Source organism: Salmo trutta, chromosome 15, assembly GCF_901001165.1.
Source record: "Salmo trutta chromosome 15, fSalTru1.1, whole genome shotgun sequence".
NCBI lineage: Eukaryota > Metazoa > Chordata > Actinopteri > Salmoniformes > Salmonidae > Salmo > Salmo trutta.
Genome location: NC_042971.1, coordinates 65,938,066 through 65,957,458, shown reverse-complemented (window position 1 = coordinate 65,957,458; position 19,393 = coordinate 65,938,066). Strand labels below are relative to the sequence as shown.

At 44.6% G+C, this 19,393-nt stretch overlaps 1 protein-coding gene and 2 long non-coding RNA genes across 3 annotated transcripts in view; 1 reads left to right on the top strand and 2 right to left on the bottom strand.

The window, feature by feature from the left end:
• Positions 1-19,393, top strand: part of LOC115148362 (transcription factor 4-like) — a 238,281-nt gene that overhangs the window by 155,576 nt on the left and 63,312 nt on the right. The window lies entirely within an intron of this gene.
• Positions 8,395-8,977, bottom strand: LOC115149557 (uncharacterized). Its single transcript, XR_003866904.1, has 2 exons — positions 8,626-8,977; positions 8,395-8,463 (listed from the first exon to the last, which is right to left on the bottom strand). It is a non-coding gene; the product is annotated as an uncharacterized LOC115149557 (long non-coding RNA).
• On the bottom strand, positions 13,800-14,190 carry LOC115149556 (uncharacterized). The gene is made up of 2 exons (XR_003866903.1): positions 13,983-14,190; positions 13,800-13,868 (listed from the first exon to the last, which is right to left on the bottom strand). It is a non-coding gene; the product is annotated as an uncharacterized LOC115149556 (long non-coding RNA).

Here is a 19,393-nt window from a genome sequence, read left to right as displayed (position 1 = left end):
GGTGTGAGTGTAGTGTAGTGTAGTTAGTAGAGTGGTGTGAGGATAGTGTAGTGTAGTTAGTAGAGTGGTGTTAGGATAGTGTAGTGTAGTTAGTAGAGTGGTGTTAGGATAGTGTAGTGTAGTGTAGTTAGTAGAGTGGTGTTAGGATAGTGTAGTGTAGTTAGTAGAGTGGTGTGAGGATAGTGTAGTGTAGTGTAGTTAGTAGAGGGGTGTTAGGATAGTGTAGTTTAGTGTAGTTAGTAGAGTGGTGTTAGGATAGTGTAGTGTAGTTAGTAGAGTGGTGTTAGGATAGTGTAGTGTAGTTAGTAGAGTGGTGTTAGGATAGTGTAGTGTAGTTAGTAGAGTGGTGAGGATAGTGTAGTGTAGTGTAGTTAGTAGAGTGGTGTTAGGATAGTGTAGTGTAGTTAGTAGAGTGGTGTGAGGATAGTGTAGTATAGTGTAGTTAGTAGAGGGGTGTTAGGATAGTGTAGTTTAGTGTAGTTAGTAGAGTGGTGTTAGGATAGTGTAGTGTAGTTAGTAGAGTGGTGTTAGGATAGTGTAGTGTAGTTAGTAGAGTGGTGTTAGGATAGTGTAGTGTAGTTAGTAGAGTGGTGAGGATAGTGTAGTTTAGTGTAGTTAGTAGAGTGGTGAGGATAGTGTAGTGTAGTTAGTAGAGTGGTGTTAGGATAGTGTAGTGTAGTGTAGTCTAGTTAGTAGAGTGGTGAGGATAGTGTAGAGGTTCCTATGCAGGAATCTGACCTGTAGCCAAATCCTTTAATTGTGATGCGTTTCCTATCCCGTCTCTTCCATTGTGGGGCGCTGCTCTGATGCCATATGGTCTGGCATGGAACATTTAACCTGTCAGGTGAAACGAGTTGGCCTGGGAGATGGTTTCCTGCTTTAAGCGCTCAGCTCGACGTCACGTCTTCTTCTTCTCTTGTGTTTGAGGCTGCGGGCTGAAGGATGACGGAGTGACGATCACTGTGGCGTCAGAGCTGTGACCTTAGGGGTCAACGACGCTAGGCTACAGTTGACCTATATGCCACCAGACTTTACCGTAATCGCGGAGAAGTATTACCATAGTCGGTGGCTAAACCTTAACCCCAGGTGAATAGATTTAACATTGACTTGAATGGGAGTCTAGGTCTAGTCGTTCTATCTCTGTGCTTTCTTTACCCATCCATAGAGATATGACGATAGTCCCTAGGCCTGGTAAAGAGCCTGTCTTTAACATAGTGTGTTAATAGTGTAGTTTGACTTCCTGGTACAATCATGTGTTTCAAAGAGCCTGCTAGATGACTGTTTTTTTGTTGTTGTTGTTGTTGATCTTTGACCTCTGATCTCGATGCCATTTTATTTATTTTTTTACGTCGTCTGCCAGTGACAGCCAGGAGTGACAGCCAGGAGTGACAGCCAGGAGTGACAGCCAGGGGTGACAGCCAGGAGTGACAGCCAGGAGTGACAGCCAGGGAGGTGGCAGGGAGGCTCTTACCCACTCACCCCGTCCCATCCACCTGATTCCCCTCATTTAGGCCACCTGTTCATTTCCAGACAATCATTACCACTGTTATGCTGCCATTTTAGGAAGAGAGACAGAAACGGAGAGACATAGCTTTCATATTTAAGTCCTCCATTTACTCTAGCCTATATCATCAATGAACGCTCAGGATATTTGATATGTACTTGGTGTCCTTATTGCATTTCAAAGGCTGAACCTGGAACTTAACCACAAACTCAGCTTTCTTCCTTTGCTTTCCCTGATGATGGAACAGACAGAATACAGAGGAAAACGCTTCTCTGAGCGGCAGTCACTATCAACTTCAAGCTGAATTTCAAAATGGCAATTCCATGTTTTACATCTTGTTTCAAAGCTAAAGTATAGAGGGAGAAAAAAAATACACCGAAAATGTACACTGAGTTTTATTCACCACACTTTGTCTATCGATTTCTGGCTCTGCTTTTTATGGTCGTGAGAACAAACACGACAAGAGGAGAAATGAACAACAGAGGAGTTGATGAGGACAAGAGAGAGACTGCTATACTTCCTCCCCTCTCCCTCCCTCCCTCCCCCTCTCTTCCTCTCCCTCCCCTTCTCTCTCCCTCCCTCAGGGAGGGGAGGGCCCCTTCTCTTCCTCTCCCTCCCTCCCCCTCTCTCTCCCTCTCCCTCCCTCCCTCCCCCTCTCTCTCCCTCTCCATCTCCATCCCTCCCCCTCTCCCTCCCTCTCCATCTCCATCCCTCCCCCTCTCCCTCCCCCTCTCTCCCACTCCCTCCCTCTCTCTTCCTCCCCCTCTCTCTCTCCCTCCCTCTCTCCCTCCCCCTCTCTCTCCCTCCCTCCCTCCCTCCCCCTCTCTCTCCCTCTCCCTCCCTCCCTCCCTCCCTCCCCCCTCTCTTCCTCTCCCTCCCCTTCTCTTCCTCTCCCTCCCTCTCTCTCCCTCTCCCTCCCTCCCTCTCCCTCTCCCTCCCTCCCTCCCTCCCCCTCTCCCTCTCCCTCCCTCCCTCCCCCTCTCTTCCTCTCCCTCCCCTTCTCTTCCTCTCCCTCCCTCTCCCTCTCTCTCCCTCCCTCTCTCTCCCTCTCCCTCCCTCCCTCCCCCTCTCTTCCTCTCCCTCCCCTTCTCTTCCTCTCCCTCCCTCCCTCCCCTTCTCTTCCTCTCCCTCCCTCCCTCCCTCCCTCCCTCCCCCTCTCTCCATCTCCATCCCTCCCCCTCTCCCTCCCACTCTCTCCCACTCCCTCCCTCTCTCTTCCTCCCTCTCTCCCTCCCCCCTCTCCCTCTCCCCCTCCCTCCCCTCTTCCCCTCCCTTCCCCTCTCTTCCTCTCCCTCCCCTTCTCTTCCTGTCCTTCCCTCCCCCTCTCTCTCTCCCTCCCTCCCTTCCTCCCCCTCTCTCCGTCTCCATCCCTCCCCCTCCCCCTCTATCCCACTCCCTCCCCCTCTATCCCACTCCCTCCCCCTCTCTCCCACTCCCTCCCTCTCTCTTCTGTTGGTGGTTTATATTCTGTTGGTGGTTTATATTCTGTTGGTGGTTTATATTCAGCTGTTGGTGGTTTATATTCTGTTGGTGGTTTATATTCTGTTGGTGGTTTATATTCTGTTGGTGGTTTACATTCTGTTGGTGGTTTACATTCTGTTGGAGGTTTATATTCTGTTGGTGGTTTACATTCTGTTGGTGGTTTATATTCAGCTGTTGGTGGTTTATATTCTGTTGGTGGTTTATATTCAGCTGTTGGTGGTTTACATTCTGTTGGTGGTTTACATTCTGTTGGTGGTTTATATTCTGTTGGTGGTTTATATTCAGCTGTTGGTGGTTTATATTCTGTTGGTGGTTTATATTCTGTTGGTGGTTTATATTCTGTTGGTGGTTTATATTCTGTTGGTGGTTTATATTCTGTTGGTGGTTTATATTCTGTTGGTGGTTTATATTCTGTTGGTGGTTTATATTCTGTTGGTGGTTTACATTCTGTTGGTGGTTTATATTCTGTTGGTGGTTTATATTCAGCTGTTGGTGGTTTATATTCAGCTGTTGGTGGTTTATATTCTGTTGGTGGTTTATATTCAGCTGTTGGTGGTTTACATTCTGTTGGTGGTTTACATTCTGTTGGTGGTTTACATTCTGTTGGTGGTTTATATTCAGCTGTTGGTGGTTTATATTCTGTTGGTGGTTTATATTCAGCTGTTGGTGGTTTACATTCTGTTGGTGGTTTATATTCTGTTGGTGGTTTACATTCTGTTGGTGGTTTATATTCTGTTGGTGGTTTATATTCAGCTGTTGGTGGTTTATATTCAGCTGTTGGTGGTTTATATTCTGTTGGTGGTTTATATTCAGCTGTTGGTGGTTTACATTCTGTTGGTGGTTTATATTCTGTTGGTGGTTTATATTCTGTTGGTGGTTTACATTCTGTTGGTGGTTTACATTCTGTTGGTGGTTTATATTCTGTTGGTGGTTTATATTCTGTTGGTGGTTTATATTCTGTTGGTGGTTTACATTCTGTTGGTGGTTTATATTCAGCTGTTGGTGCGAGGCCTCTTACTGTGTGTTTAACCTAATCATTGGTGTCTGCCAAGCCTCTGAACCAGGCAGAGTGAGGATGAGGCTGAGTGCTCGCCTCCACCTGGCCGAGAGCTGTGCCAGGGCAGCCACGGAGAGGGGGAAGGGATGACCTGCTTCTACCCTCCATATATATCTCTCTCTCTACCCTCCATCAATCCCCTCTCTACCCTCCATCTATCCCCTCTCTACCTTCCATCTATCCCCTCTCTACCCTCCATCTATCCCCCTCTCTACCCTCCATCTATCCCCCTCTCTACCCTCCATCTATCCCCTCTCTACCCTCCATCTATCCCCTCTCTACCCTCCATCTATCCCCTCTCTACCCTCCATCTATCCCCTCTCTACCTTCCATCTATCCCCTCTCTACCCTCCATCTATCCCCCTCTCTACACTCCATCTATCCCCCTCTCTACCCTCCATCTATCCCCCTCGCTACCCTCCATCTATCCCCCTCTCTACCCTCCATCTATCCCCCTCTCTACCCTCCATCTATCCCCTCTCTACCCTCCATCAATCCCCCGTCCCCTCACCACCCTTCATCTCGCTCTCAACCAGCCTCTACCCTCCACTAACTTTTATTGAGGCAGGGTCCTTGGAGGGCTGTAAGGGAACTTAGTGCTGGTCGAGTCATTGAGGAGGGCTGTAAGGGAACTTAGTGCTGGGCGAGTCACTGAGGAGGGCTGTAAGGGAACTTAGTGCTGGGCGAGTCACTGAGGAGGGCTGTAAGGGAACGTAGTGCTGGTCGAGTCATTGAGGAGGGCTGTAAGAGAACTTAGTGATGGGCGAATCACTGAGGAGGGCTGTAAGGGAACTTAGTGATGGGCGAGTCACTGAGGAGGGCTGTAAGGGAACTTAGTGATGAGCGAGTCATTGAGGAAGGCTGTAAGGGAACTTAGTGATGAGCGAGTCATTGAGGAGGGCTGTAAGGGAACTTAGTGATGAGCGAGTCACTGAGGAAGGCTGTAAGGGAACTTAGTGACGGACGAGTCACTGAGGAGGGCTGTAAGGGAACTTAGTGCTGGGCGAGTCACTGAGGAGGGCTGTAAGGGAACGTAGTGCTGGTCAAGTCATTGAGGAGGGCTGTAAGGGAACTTAGTGCTGGTCGAGTCATTGAGGAGGGCTGTAAGAGAACTTAGTGATGGGCGAGTCACTGAGGAGGGCTGTAAGGGAACTTAGTGATGAACGAGTCACTGAGCAGGGCTGTAAGGGAACTTAGTGATGAGCGAGTCACTGAGGACAAGGGCTATAAGGGAACTTAGTGATTGGAGAGTCACTGAGGACAAGGGCTGTAAAGGAACCTAGTGATAGGCGAGTCACTGAGGAGGGCTGTTAGGGAACTTAGTGATGGGCAAATCACTGAGGAAGGCTGTAAGGCAACGTAGTGATGGGCGAGTCACTGAGGAGGGCTGTAAGGGAACTTAGTGATGGGCGAATCACTGAGGAGGGCTGTAAGGCAACGTAGTGATGGGCGAGTCACTGAGGAGGGCTGTAAGGGAACTTAGTGATGGGCGAATCACTGAGGAGGGCTGTAAGGGAACTTAGTGATGGGCGAGTCACTGAGGAGGGCTGTAAGGGAACTTAGTGCTGGGCGAATCACTGAGGAGGGTTGTAAGGGAACTTAGTGCTGGGCGAATCACTGAGGAGGGCTGTAAGGGAACTTAGTGCTGGTCGAGTCACTGAGGAGGGCTGTAAGGGAACTTAGTGCTGGTCGAGTCACTGAGGAGGGCTGTAAGGGAACTTAGTGATGGGCGAGTCACTGAGGAGGGCTGTAAGGGAACTTAGTGCTGGGCGAATCACTGAGGAGGGCTGTAAGGGAACTTAGTGCTGGGCGAGTCACTGAGGAAGGCTGTAAGGGAACTTAGTGCTGGTCGAGTCACTGAGGAGGGCTGTAAGGGAACTTAGTGCTGGGCGAATCACTGAGGACGAGGGCGTTGTGACCACTTATTCATTATGATCTAAAACTGATCCTAGTTCAGTACTGCTACTCACTGAGGCTATTTTTGAATATGGGTCGGTAGTGGTTTTGGTAGTGAATGAGAGAAACCTCAAGTGATTGGCATACTCTCTATTGGTGGCATTCAGGACCCAGGAGAGCTGATGGCCGGTCGATACAGACTGACTCCACCCTCCCTCCTCTCCGTCCCTCCATCCCCAGCCCCCCCTCCTCTCCGTCCCTCCATCCCCAGCCCCCCTCCTCTCCGTCCCTCCATCCCCAGCCCCCCCTCCTCTCCATCCATCTCCAGGTGTAGCCCTCCCTCCTCCTCATCCATCCCCAGCCCTGCCTCCTCATCCATCCCCAGCCGTCTCTCCTCCCGGTCCCTCCATCCCTCCATCCTCCCTCCTCTTCATCCCTCCATCCCCAGCCCTCCCTCCTCCCCATACATCTCCATCCTCCCTCCTTTCCATCCCTCCATCTCCCTCCTCCCTGTCCCTCCAGCCCTCCTCTCCATCCATCTCCAGGTGTAGCCCTCCCTCCTCTCCATCCATCTCCAGGTGTAGCCCTCCCTCCTCCCAGTCCCTCCCTCTAACTACTGGAATTCACACAATTAAATATGGGTGAAGTAGGCAATCAATTCCTTTTTTTAGTGTCATCAGCCCCGCCTAATTCTCCCTTTAAACATCGCTTTAGTGTTTAATAGGATCAATTACACATTCTGTTAACATACAGTATGACCCCAAAGTTATCTGTTTTATTGCAATTTGTAGCCTTTTTCTTAAGGGTAGCCTTAGTGTAGCTTAACGTCTTCCAGTGTGAAGTAATTGATAGCTGGGTAAGGTGTGTTTTCAGAGTCGCTTCTGCAAGACAGCTGGAAGTGTTCCCCAAGGATTGGTGCTTGGACCCATTTATTGTCTCATTATTATATTATATAATAGTCCGGAATCTTCTGCTTACAGCTTCGTAGTCTTGGGGACTAGAACCTCCTCTTTCCCAATCACATTGGTTTCAATGTCATCAGTTGCCTTAGCACTACTCTTTCCCCACATGTACATCCTTACACACACTGTAATACACAACCCAGTATCACAGATTATTGTGAAATAGACACACGTTTTATATTTAGCTAAAAAATGATGTACAGTACACGATTTTGTATACAGTGAATTTCAATCACAGATAAAGACAGTAGGTTACTTAAGACAGAAACGATAGGAAGACGGTTGGTTGGGAGGATGGGTGGGCATTCTACAGTTGAAGTCGGAAGTTCACATACACCTTAGCCAAATACATTTAAACTCAGTTTTTCACAATTCCTCACAATTTAATCCTAGTAAAAATTCCCTGTCTTAGGTCAGTTAGGATCACCACTTTATTTTAAGAATGTGAAATGTCAGAATAATAGTAGAGAGAATGATCTATTTCAGCTTTAATTTCTTTCATCACATTCCCAGTGGGTCAGAAGTTTACATACAATCAATTAGTATTTGGTAGCATTGCCTTTAAATTGTTTAACTTGGGTCAAACGTTTCGGGTAGCCTTCCACAAGCTTCCCACAATAAGTTGGGTGAATTTTGGCCCATTCCTCCTGACAGAGCTGGTGTAACTGAGTCAGGTTTGTAGGCCTCCTTGCTCGCACACACTTTTTCAGTTCTGCCCGCAAATTTTCTATGGGATTGAGGTCAGGGCTTTGTGATGGCCACTCCAATACCTTGACATTGTTGTCCTTAAGCCATTTTGCCACAACGTTCGAAGTATGCTTGGGGTCATTGTCCATTTGGAAGACCCATTTGCAACCAAGCTTTAACTTCCTGACTGATGTCTTGAAATGTTGCTTCAATATATCCACGTAATTTTCCTGCCTCATGATGCCGGACATAACGATGGTCATTATGGACAAACAGTTCTATTTTTGTTTCATCAGACCAGAGGACATTTCTCAAAAAAGTACGATCTTTGTCCCCATGTGCAGTTGCAAACCATAATCTGGCTTTTTTATGGCGGTTTTGGAGCAGTGGCCTCTTCCTTGCTGAGTGGCTTTTCAGGTTATGTCGATATAGGACTCGTTTTACTGTGGATATAGATACTTTTGTACCTGTTTCTTCCAGCATCTTCACAAGGTCCTTTGCTGTTGTTCTGGGATTGATTTGCACTTTTCGCACCAAAGTACGTTCATCTCTAGGAGACAGAACGCGTCTCCTTCCTGAGTGGTATGACGGCTGCGTGGTCCCATGGTGTTTATACTTGTGTACTATTGTTTGTACGTGGTACCTTCAGGTGTTTGGAAATTGCTCCCAAGGATGAACCAAACTTGTGGAGGTCTTGGCTGATTTCTTTTGATTTTCCCATGATGTCAAGCAAAGAAGCACTGAGTTTGAAGGTAGGCCTTGAAATACATCCACTGTAGCTCTCTTCACGACAACAGACAGGTTGGTTCCTTGAAACGGGCGTTTATTGCATTGCAGGTCTTTTTCTCCGATGCATCCACGTCACGCCGTGAGAACTATATGTTTGAATGAACACAGTAACGTTGATAAATTATACAGTACTGAAACAAAGAAATACAAATGGCGCTTGGTGCGACAATACAAATGGCGCTTGGCGCGACAATACAAATAGAACTTGGCGCGACTATAAACAAAGTTCTATAGGTTGAACAAAATACCTCGTTGGCTGCTTGTCCTGAAAAGAGGTTCTTGAATCCTTAAAGTCCCTTGAAAGTCCCTTTACTGTCTTTCTTAGCCTCTGCCATCAACAATTATGACTCAGACTAAGATCTGCTTAAGTTAGATTGCACACAGTCAATTAACAAATTCCGTAGCAGTAACACAACAGAGAACGTTAGTTCCGGGATGGAACATAAAAACACAGACAATGGCCTAACGTTAATTTACATGTTACATCACATTTAAATTCTTATCTATACATCAATAAATCATTTATTTATTTACTACATCAAATAAACCTTGAATTATGTATTAATCATGCATCGTGAACACAGCATCTATGTAACAACACTTACACTCCCAACAAATCACTCATTAACTTGGAATGTGGGATTTTCTTTTAAACAAAATTATGAAAATAATTAATAAAATGTTTTAAGTCTGAATGAACGTATGTGATTTAGTTAGCCTCTAGTAAGGTAACTACCTTGTGAATAGGCCTTTCAAGGTGGACTGATCTAGTGTGTGGTTTTTCTTTACCAAGTGTAGTGTCACTGACTAGTAGCTTCAGCTTTCACACCATGCCGTCTGCACTAGGATGAGCTTCTACAACCCTGGAAAGCTTCCACTAGTTTCTTGGTGAGTCCTTTGAATTCCCTGACAAATTTCTGGAGCCTGGCGATGGCTCTCACTGCTCTGGACCAGTCAGAAAACTTAATGAAGCGATTCGCTATTGAATTCACTTCTTTCATCTTGACTGCGTGGACATGGGCCTTGCGAAGCTCAGGGTTGGTTGTTTCTACTTCTCCCACCATTTCCTCTTCACGTGGAAGACTCCGCTGCCAAAGAAAGTTGGGTCCTTTCAGCCAGTTAGACTCTTTCAGCTGAACTGCACTTCATTTATTGTCTGGGAGATTAGGTTTGTCCGTCTTGAAATTAAGTGGGAGTTCATAGTGGCCGTCTTCCTTCTGCCTTATACTTTCTTTCACTTTAAACAAGAAGAGAAGGTCTTCCTGAGAAACTGGGTTGTCATCTGCAGTGTGATCTGCGAAATCAGATTCGAGGACCTTGATTATGTCTGTTGGATTGATCTCTTTGACTTGAGTTTTGCACACAAAGTGTATTTCTCTCTTCAGCTCAACTGATGGCTGCACGGCAGGTGTCACTTGTCGCACTATGATTCTGTGACTGGTTCCTATTGCATCACCGAAAGTCACTTACTTGAGTCGAGCAGCCAACAATGCTCCAGCCGAGATCAGTTCGCTGTGCATATGGATGATTTTCTTCACCGGACAGGATCTCCCTTGGAAGGAGGGCTTGTTGACAGTTATAGCCGATCAGAAGGCCTACTTCGCAATCCAGTGGTGGTGGAATCTTGTCTGCCAATTGTTCCAGATGAGGCCATTTTAGAGCTCTTTCAGCAGTTGGAATGTGCGACCTGTGTGCTGGAATGAATTCTCGTGTGAAAAGTGGTGGCAATGGGATCCTTTTCTTTAAGTTGTACCCTCTCACTTGTAGACTTGTCAGTTTCTGGCAGGGTATGACTGTTGACCTTGTAGACATTGTGGACAGCCGCAAACTGACATTCTCTTTGTTTGTGTTGAGTTCTTGGGCCACTTCATCTAGGATGAAAGTCGTATCACTTTGCGTGTCTAAGAGCGCGTAGACGAGAACTTCTTGATCTGGCTGTTTTGTGGACGAGACCCAGACTGGTATGATTGAGCACGTTTGTGTGCTTAGGTATGACTCTGTTGGTAATTGCTGCTGCAGCTATTTCCTTGGTGTCTGCCCTGTGCTTTGAGTAGTCGTCTACCTTTGGAGGTGTCGACCTTTGATGTTCCTTGAACTTGTCATCATGCAAACATGTCGGGTGTCTCTTCTGACATCTTTCACACGTACTCTTGTTATCACACGTTCTTGAGTGATGACCGGTCTTCAAACATCCAAAGCAAAGCTTTTCTGCTTGCACAAACTTGACACGATCTTGAACTGTCTGTTCACTGAACTTTCTGCACTTGACGAGGACATGTCCTGTTCTTTTGCAAAAAATGCATGATGGGATGTTGCTCTGTGTTGTGTTTGTGGACAGTGTCTTTGCTTGAATGGTTTGACTTCGTGGATGCTTTGGTTTCTCGCTTTCCATACTCTTGAGCGCTTGTATTGAGGATATAGGATTGCAAGCGAGATCTGCTTCCTTTGATAGAAAGTCTACAAACACCTTGAATGGTGGGTACCCAGTGTTTGCTTGTCTGACTTCCATCGTTTTGCGGTTCCAACTGGATACCAGCCAATCTGGCAACTTCAGCAGAATCTTTTGACTCTCATTGCAGTCATTCAGAACTTCCAATGTCTTAATGTGGGGCATTGCAGCCTCACAGCTCTTGAGGAAGTCTGCAAAGTCTCTTAGTTCACAACCATCCTTAGAGCTTATCTTTGGCCATCCATGCAGCTTGTCTCTGAAGGACTTCCCAATTATGAATGGGTCTCCGAAACGTTTTGCAACAGCTGCCAGGCTGAGTCGTATGCTGCTTCAGTGCCTAGTAGGAAAAATCCTTCAACAGCTTTCTTTGCGGCACCACCTAAGTACTTCCTTAGGTAATACAGTTTTTCATTCTTTGGAATGTTTTTCCTGTCTATCAATGTTTCGAAAGATAGCTGCCAGTCTTTGAATTTCAAAGGATCTCCAGTGAATAATGCAGGCTCTGGTGTTGGGAGACGATTGGCACTTATAGCTTCTGCTAGCATGTTGACCAGATCAGAGCTGTTCTGCACTTGATGCATGGACACTGAAGTTGGTGGAGCTTGAGGTACCAATTGTGGACTTTGGGAACTAGGAGCTTGACTTGTAACTGGTTGAGGAATGAATGAGGGACTTGAGGCATATAGGGCTTGCGTTGTGACTGGTAGAGATTGAGGGCGGTCTGGAGGAACTGTGAGGTTAAGAACTTGAAGTTCTCCTGCTGGTTCAAAATTATGCAAAAAGTCAGCGGTCTCAAAATTGTCTTCGACTTGATCGTAGACCTTTACTCGAGCTCTTGCAGCGTTCAACTTCTTCACTTCCTCTAGATGTTTAAGCTTTCTACGCTTGTTTTGCATTGCCTGTTGTCTGGCTAGGTTCTCAGATTCAAATTGTGTCAGCCGCTGTTTTCCTTCAGCCTCTAGCCTTTGAAGTTCTATCGCTTCCCTTTCTTGTTCATCCAACACTGCCAAAATCTCCTTGGATGCAGCAGCTTCAGCTGCAGCCTCATTTCTTTTAACTGAGTGGATGCTAGAGTGGATAGAAACACATTTTGATCGACGAAACGGTGGCCTTGATAGAGAACCTGTTGAGTCTAGGATCGAGCCATCATCAGGCCAAGGTTCTTCCTCCTCATCTGATGTATGCCCTTTAAGTTGCCTTTCTGCCTTTTGAACGATAAATCCTGAAAGCGAAATGCACGTGTCAACTTTGCGTCGCAGGTTTGGTTCAGGAGTTTGCATTCTACTTAACTCTTCATAAATGACCTGTACATCAGAACAGGTGCTTTTCATGTTCTCAATCAGCTCATTTAATTCGTCCTCGGAGGCCGAATCAGTCAATATTTCCTTGCCTATTCTTGCATGATACTTCCACTTCTCATGGATGATCCTGTACCGACGTTGTTGACTCTTCAGCCTTTCTTCTTGAAGTTCTTTTCCTTTCTCTGTTAGAGATCGGGTTCTTTCACTTCTTCGTAGCCTTTCCACTTCTTCTGCAGACTCTGTGTCTGTCGCGTCGGGTTGAGCAGGTGATTTGGTCATTTCACGGCATGTCTCAGTCTTTGTGTCTGACATTTTGAGATGGATGTGGTATGTGTGTCTCAACTATTGAGCTTGAATTGGATTTATATTAGGCTATGGGTGAATGTAGGCTACAGTAGGCCTAAATCTGATTAGCCAGGAAGGTTAATAACTGTATGAATTCCTTAACTGTGTGAAGACTAGGTGGGTAGCCTAACTTCTAAATATAAACTTCAGTATTGCATCAAGATAACTATCAGCACTTAGCTAGACTTCAAGTTGACTTCAATTTCAAAATAAGATTGAAAATTACTTTGGTACAAATAAACTTAGTATAAACCTTAATCACAGAATGAATATGCATATAATGCATTAAATCTGTCACAGTTGACTTGGACTGGTGTAAGGTGGAATCAGATGCAGGAGACAGGTGCTGGAGTTGAGTGTCCTTTTAATAATTTGACACACAAAACAAAAACGCGAGGCACAGGGCGCTACAGACAGACTGCCTGGGAAAAACACATTCCCAATATTGCGAACAAACAATATATATAAGCGGCACAAAAACGCACGGGGCGCAGCCCGGTAAATCCTCTCTTCGTGAAACTTTCAGAAATAAACCCGTAATAAAACACGGACCACCGTCCTGAATGGACAATCAACAATCCCGCACAAAATCCCAACTGAAAACACACCTTAAATAAGTCCCCACTAATGACATACACAAAACAGGTGCGGAACAGACAGACAAAACTAAACGACAGAAACAACGATCGGTGGCAGCTAATAGGCCGGCGACGACGACCGCCGAGCGCCGCCCGACCGAGGAGGGGCGCCACTTTCGTTGGATCCTGTGACAAAATCACATATCACTTCACATAAAAGAATTTCACATCAGTGGAGGTACCTTTTAAACTTTGCTTAAATTGCTCTTTAAGCTTGGCTAACACCACTTTTCATAAAACACTAATCTTAATTTCAATGTATGATTATCTTTTATCTTTACTCAAAACGTGTTCACTTGCTTATGGAGTTAAGTTTCCCTTTAAATCTCGTAACACGTAACAACCACAAACACCAGCACATTCGATTTATCCCCAAAACATGTAGGCTAAGCACAGTATGTACGATTCATAGAGCTGAGTCCTTAGTTGCAATTTCCAAGTAGAACCACTTCTCATCCCACCTTAACTTGAATGTTGTGGTAGAGTGCTTTTGGCCTGAAAAGTTGCGCTTTCAACACAGTCCAATCACCGTTGCTTGCTGTCGCTAAGCCGACACTGTCATGGGCTTTGCTTATCTGATCTGCTGGATCTTCGTTGCGTCGTTACCGGCGGCGGTCTTGTCTCTCCTACCCGTGTTGAGCAGGCGAGTTCTCACTGTAGCTCTCTTCACGACAACAGACACAGGTTGGTTCCTTGAAACGGGCGTTTATTGCATTGCAGGTCTTTTTCTCCGATGCATCCACGTCACGCCGTGAGAACTATATGTTTGAATGAACACAGTAACGTTGATAAATTATACAGTACTGAAACAAAGAAATACAAATGGCGCTTGGCGCGACTATAAACAAAGTTCTATAGGTTGAACAAAATACCTCGTTGGCTGCTTGTCCTGAAAAGAGGTTCTTGAATCCTTAAAGTCCCTTGAAAGTCCCTTTACTGTCTTTCTTAGCCTCTGCCATCAACAATTATGACTCAGACTAAGATCTGCTTAAGTTAGATTGCACACAGTCAATTAACAAATTCCGTAGCAGTAACACAACAGAGAACGTTAGTTCCGGGATGGAACATAAAAACACAGACAATGGCCTAATGTTAATTTACATGTTACATCACATTTAAATTCTTATCTATACATCAATAAATCATTTATTTATTTACTACATCAAATAAACCTTGAATTATGTATTAATCATGCATCGTGAACACAGCATCTATGTAACAACACTTACATCCACAGATACATCTCCAATTGACTCAAATTATGTCAATTAGCCTATCAGGAGCTTCTAAAGCCATGCCATCATTTTCTGGAATTTTCCAAGCTGTTTAAAGGCACAGTCAACTTAGTGTATGTAAACTTCTGACCCACTGGAATTGTGATACAGTGAATTATAAGTGAAATAATCTGTCTGTTAACAATTGTTGTGAAAATTCCTTGTGTCATGCACAAAGTAGATGTCCTAACTGACTTGCCAAAACTATAGTTTGTTAACAAGAAATTTGTGGAGTGGTTGAAAAACGAGTTTTAATGACTCCAACCTAAGTGTATGTAAACTTCCGACGTCAACTGTAACATTACTTTCTAGCTTTCCAAACGTTGCATGTTTCGAATCACGTCATGGACAACTTTAGCATTGCACTATGTAGGGAATAGGATGCCATTTGGGCTGCAGGCAAGAGAGGAGGATGAGAGGAGTAATGGAAACTCAATGTCTTATACATAGACCTCCTCCTCATCATCTCAGCATTGGTGACACGCCAGCCAATCGTATTCAGCTGCTATGATACCCTATGAAACCACAGTGCCATAGAAATAGAATTTCTAGAACACAAATCCCCATTTGAGTCAATGGTTGGGTTTTCTGTTTCTATATCAGCTGTGAGGGTGAAAACCATAGAAATATAATTATTCATGCTTTACTTCCTTCTATTTATGTGTTGAAAACACTTAGCAGGGGAATCATTCCAAAATAAAGAAATAACAAAATAATAGGACAGGACAGGAGGTACCATGATTATAGATGATTCTTCTCCATGCCTCTCCTTCCTGTTTTGCTGTAGTTGGACTTTTTCCCTCTTTCTTCCAAAAAATCACAACTTCCATGTTCACTCGTACTTGTGTTACTTAATAAACTATCTATAGTTGGCTGTTAATAAACTATCTATAGTTGGCTGTATATAAACTATCTATAGTTGGCTGTTAATAAACTATCTATAGTTGGCTGTATATAAACTATCTATAGTTGGCTGTTAATAAACTATCTATAGTTGGCTGTATATAAACTATCTATAGTTGTCCATTAATTGTGATCAAGTTCAGTTGTTTCCTGTTCTGCCTGAGCTGTCTTCTTTCTGACAGGAAGCTATCTAGCTGGCCTGCTAATTGTGCCAGCAGCTCTTCACTGAACCGTGCCAGTTAATTGCCATCCTGCCTTCATCTCTCTTCGTCTCACTCCTCTGAAGTTTAACGTCGTTGTGACAAACAGGTGCTGAAGACTATTGTCCTCCACAGCTGTTTGAAGGCAGGTAGGCAGGTAGTTAGCTGATTCCTGTCTATGGTGTAGTTGCTCTCTGCTTCTCTCTCGGTTTCTACATCTCTCTCTCTCTGTCTCTCTCTCTGTCTCTCTCTCTCTTTCTCTCTCTCTGTCTCTCATTGTCTCTCTCTATATATCTCTATATATCTCTTTCTTTCCCTATCTCTTTCTCTGTCTTCCTATGTCTCTCTCTCTCTCCATCTCTCTCTCTCTGTGTGTCTTTCTGTCTCTCTCTATATATATGTTTCTCTCCCTATCTCTCTCTCTCTCTCCCTATCTCTCACTCTCTCTCCCTATCGCTCTTTCTCTCTCTTCCTATATTCAATTCAATTCAAGGGGCTTTATGGGACATATGTTAACATTGCAAAAACAAGTGAAGTAGATAATATTACAAAAGTGAAATAAACAATAAAAATGAACAGCAAACATTACACTCATAGAAGTTCCCTATATCTCTCTGTCCCTTTCTGTAGTCAAGTCAAACATGTTATTGTAATGCCTCTGGAAGCCAATTATGGGCAGTGGTGTATGCAGGAGATAAAGAACAATTTCGTTAAATACTGGTATTTGATCGTGAGATAGCTGGTGAGTAGCGTTTAGGAGGAGGTGTTGTGATGTGTGTGTGTGTGTGTGTGTGTGTGTGTGTGTGTGTGTGTGTGTGTGTGTGTGCCTGTGTGTGTGTTGACATTGCGTGCATCTGTGAGTTAGTGTGTGCCTTTGTGTGATGGCGTGGGTGAGTGAGAGACAGTGACGTGAGAGACACAGAGAGAGATAGATAGAGAGGATTGCAGAAGCTCATCACAGCAAGCAGCTTTCAACAGGAGCTCTGATGATTGGCTGGGGTCGCTATGACCTTTGACCCCTCTGTCCTCACATGTCACTGTCTCTGGCTCACCCAAGCCAACAGAAAGACACACCTGGTCTGTGACATCCACAGCAGACCCATCACTCTCCACCATGACAACCTGGGGAGGAGGACAGAGGATCTCACACATCCCATGATATTCTCTCTCTCTCTCTCTCTCTCTCTCTCTCTCTCTCTCTCTCTTTCTCCCCCTCTCTCTTTCCCTTTTTCTCTCCCTCTCTTTCTCTCTCTCTCCTCTCTCCCTCTTTCTCCCCCTCTCTCAATTTAAATTTCAATTCAATTCGCTTTATTGGCATGTCGTAACAATGTACATATTGCCAAAGCTTATTTTGGATATTTACAATATAAAAATAAATAAAAAATGAGAATCAAAATTGTCAACGGGACAACAGTAACAACAATAACCAAGGGTCAAAATAACCAACACATTGAACAATAACAATAATCATACAGTAGAGGACATATGCAGGTTGATTGGTCTGTCAGACACTGTCCCTCATCTTATAGCAGGCAGCAATGTAGTGCGCTGCCAACACACAGCTCTCTGCGTCCTCCCCCAACAGGACGGGGAGCCTATCCTCATCAGAGAGGTCTTTGAAACCTTGAATAAGGGTTTCAAATTTAGGGAAATGACACTCTCTAATTGTTTTATATTTTTGACATTTTGTCAGGAAATGCAGCTCCGTCTCAGGTTCTGCTGTTGTGCAGTGGTTGCACAGCCTTTCCTCTACAGGGAGCCAGGTTTTCCTGTGTCTACCCTTCTCAATGGCAAGGCTGTGCTCACTGAGCCTGTACTTTGTCAAGGTTTTTGTAAGGTGTTGATCGGTAACCATGGTCAAATAGTTAGCCACGGTGTACTGTCGATTTAGGGCCAGATAGCACTGCAGTTTGCTTTGTGTTTGTGCTTGTGTTTCCAAATAAGCAATGTAGTTTTATTTTGACTGTGTTGTAATTTGGTTTATTCTGATTGATTAGATGTTCTGGTCCTGAGGCTTCAGTGTGTTAGGAGATCAGGTTTGTGAACTCAGCCCCAGGACCAGCTGGATGAGGGTCCTGAGGCTTCAGTGTGTTAGTAGATCAGGTTTGTGAACTCAGCCCCAGGACCAGCTGGATGAGGGTCCTGAGGCTTCAGTGTGTTAGTAGAACAGGTTAGTGAACTCAGCCCCAGGACCAGCTGGATGAGGGTCCTGAGGCTTCAGTGTGTTAGTAGAACAGGTTAGTGAACTCAGCCCCAGGACCAGCTGGATGAGGATCCTGAGGCTTCAGTGTGTTAGTAGAACAGGTTTGTGTACTCAGCCCCAGGACCAGCTGGATGAGGGTCCTGAGGCTTCAATGTGTTAGTAGAACAGGTTTGTGAACTCAGCCCCAGGACCAGCTGGATGAGGGGACTCTTTTCTTTGCTCAGCTCTTGGCATTGCAGGGCTTGGTAATGATATAAGAGGGGGTCACTGTATTTTAGATGTTTCCAAAACTTAATTGCTCTTTTTTTAGTTTTTATTATTAGTGGATATTGGCCTAATTCTGCCCTGCATGCATTGTTTGTAGTTTTTCTCTGGACATGTAGGAGAATCTTACAGAACTCTGCATGCAGGGTTTCAATGGGGTGTTTGTCCCATTTGATGAAATCTTGTTTTGCAAGTGGACCCCACATCTCGCTGCCATAAAGTGCAATTGGTTCAATGACATATTCAATTAGTTTTAGCCAAATTTTAATAGGTATTTCAATTTGAATTTGCTTTTTAATGGCGTAGAATGCCCTGCGTGCTTTCTCTCTCAGTTCATTTACTGCCTCATTAAGGTGTCTAGTTGAGCTTATTTTTAAATTAAGTAATTGTAGTGTGTACAGTACTCTATATATTTTGTACCAATTGATAACTTTGGTCTAATTCCCTGAGATCTGGATCTTCTCTGGAAAATCATTATTTTAGTCTTTTTGGGGTTTACTGCCAGGGCCCAGGTCTGGCAGTACTGCTCTAGCAGGTCCAGGCTCTGCTCTAGGCCATGTGCTGTGGGTGACAGCAGGCATAGGTCATCTGCGAAGAGCAGGCATTTAACTTCTGAATTGTGGAGACTAACACCAGGGGCTGAGGATTTTTCTAGAATAGTGGCCAATTTGTTAATGTAAATATTGAAGAGTGCAGGGCTCAGATTGCAACCCTGGCGAAGGCCCCGCCCCTGGTTAAAGAATTCTGTTATTTTCTTACCAGTTTTAATGCTGCACGTATTGCCAGTATACATTGATTTAATTCTGTCAAATGTTTTACCCCCTACACCACTTTCAATAACTTTGTAGAACAGTCCTGTATGCCAAATAGAATCAAATGCTTTTTGGAAGTCGATAAAGCAAGCGTATATTTTGGTATTATTTTGGTGGACATGTTTATCTATCAGGGTGTGTAGGGTGTAAATATGATCAGTTGTGCGATGTTTTGGTATAAATCCAATTTGGCTTTTACTCAAGACATTGTGTTTATTAAAGAAGAACTCTTACATTTATAATACTACAGAAAACCTTCCCCAGGTTACTGTTCACACAAATGCCTCTGTAATTGTTAGGGTCAAATTTGTCTCCGTTCTTAAAGATTGGGGTTATGAGTCCTTGATTCCAGATGTCAGGGAAATAACCTACACTCAGGATCAAATTAAACAGTTTTAATATAGCCAGTTGAAATGTTGCACTAGTGAGTTTGAGCATCTCATTTAGGATGCCATCAGGTCCGCATGCTTTTTTAAATTTGAGAGCCTGAAGTTTCCTATAGAGCTCCTGGTCAGTAATTTGAAGGTCCAATGGGTTTTGATTGTCCTTTATAGCTTTTTCTAATCCATTCAACTTCTCATGAATTTGGCGTTGTTCTGCGTTTGTGTCAATTTGATCGGTGTTGTA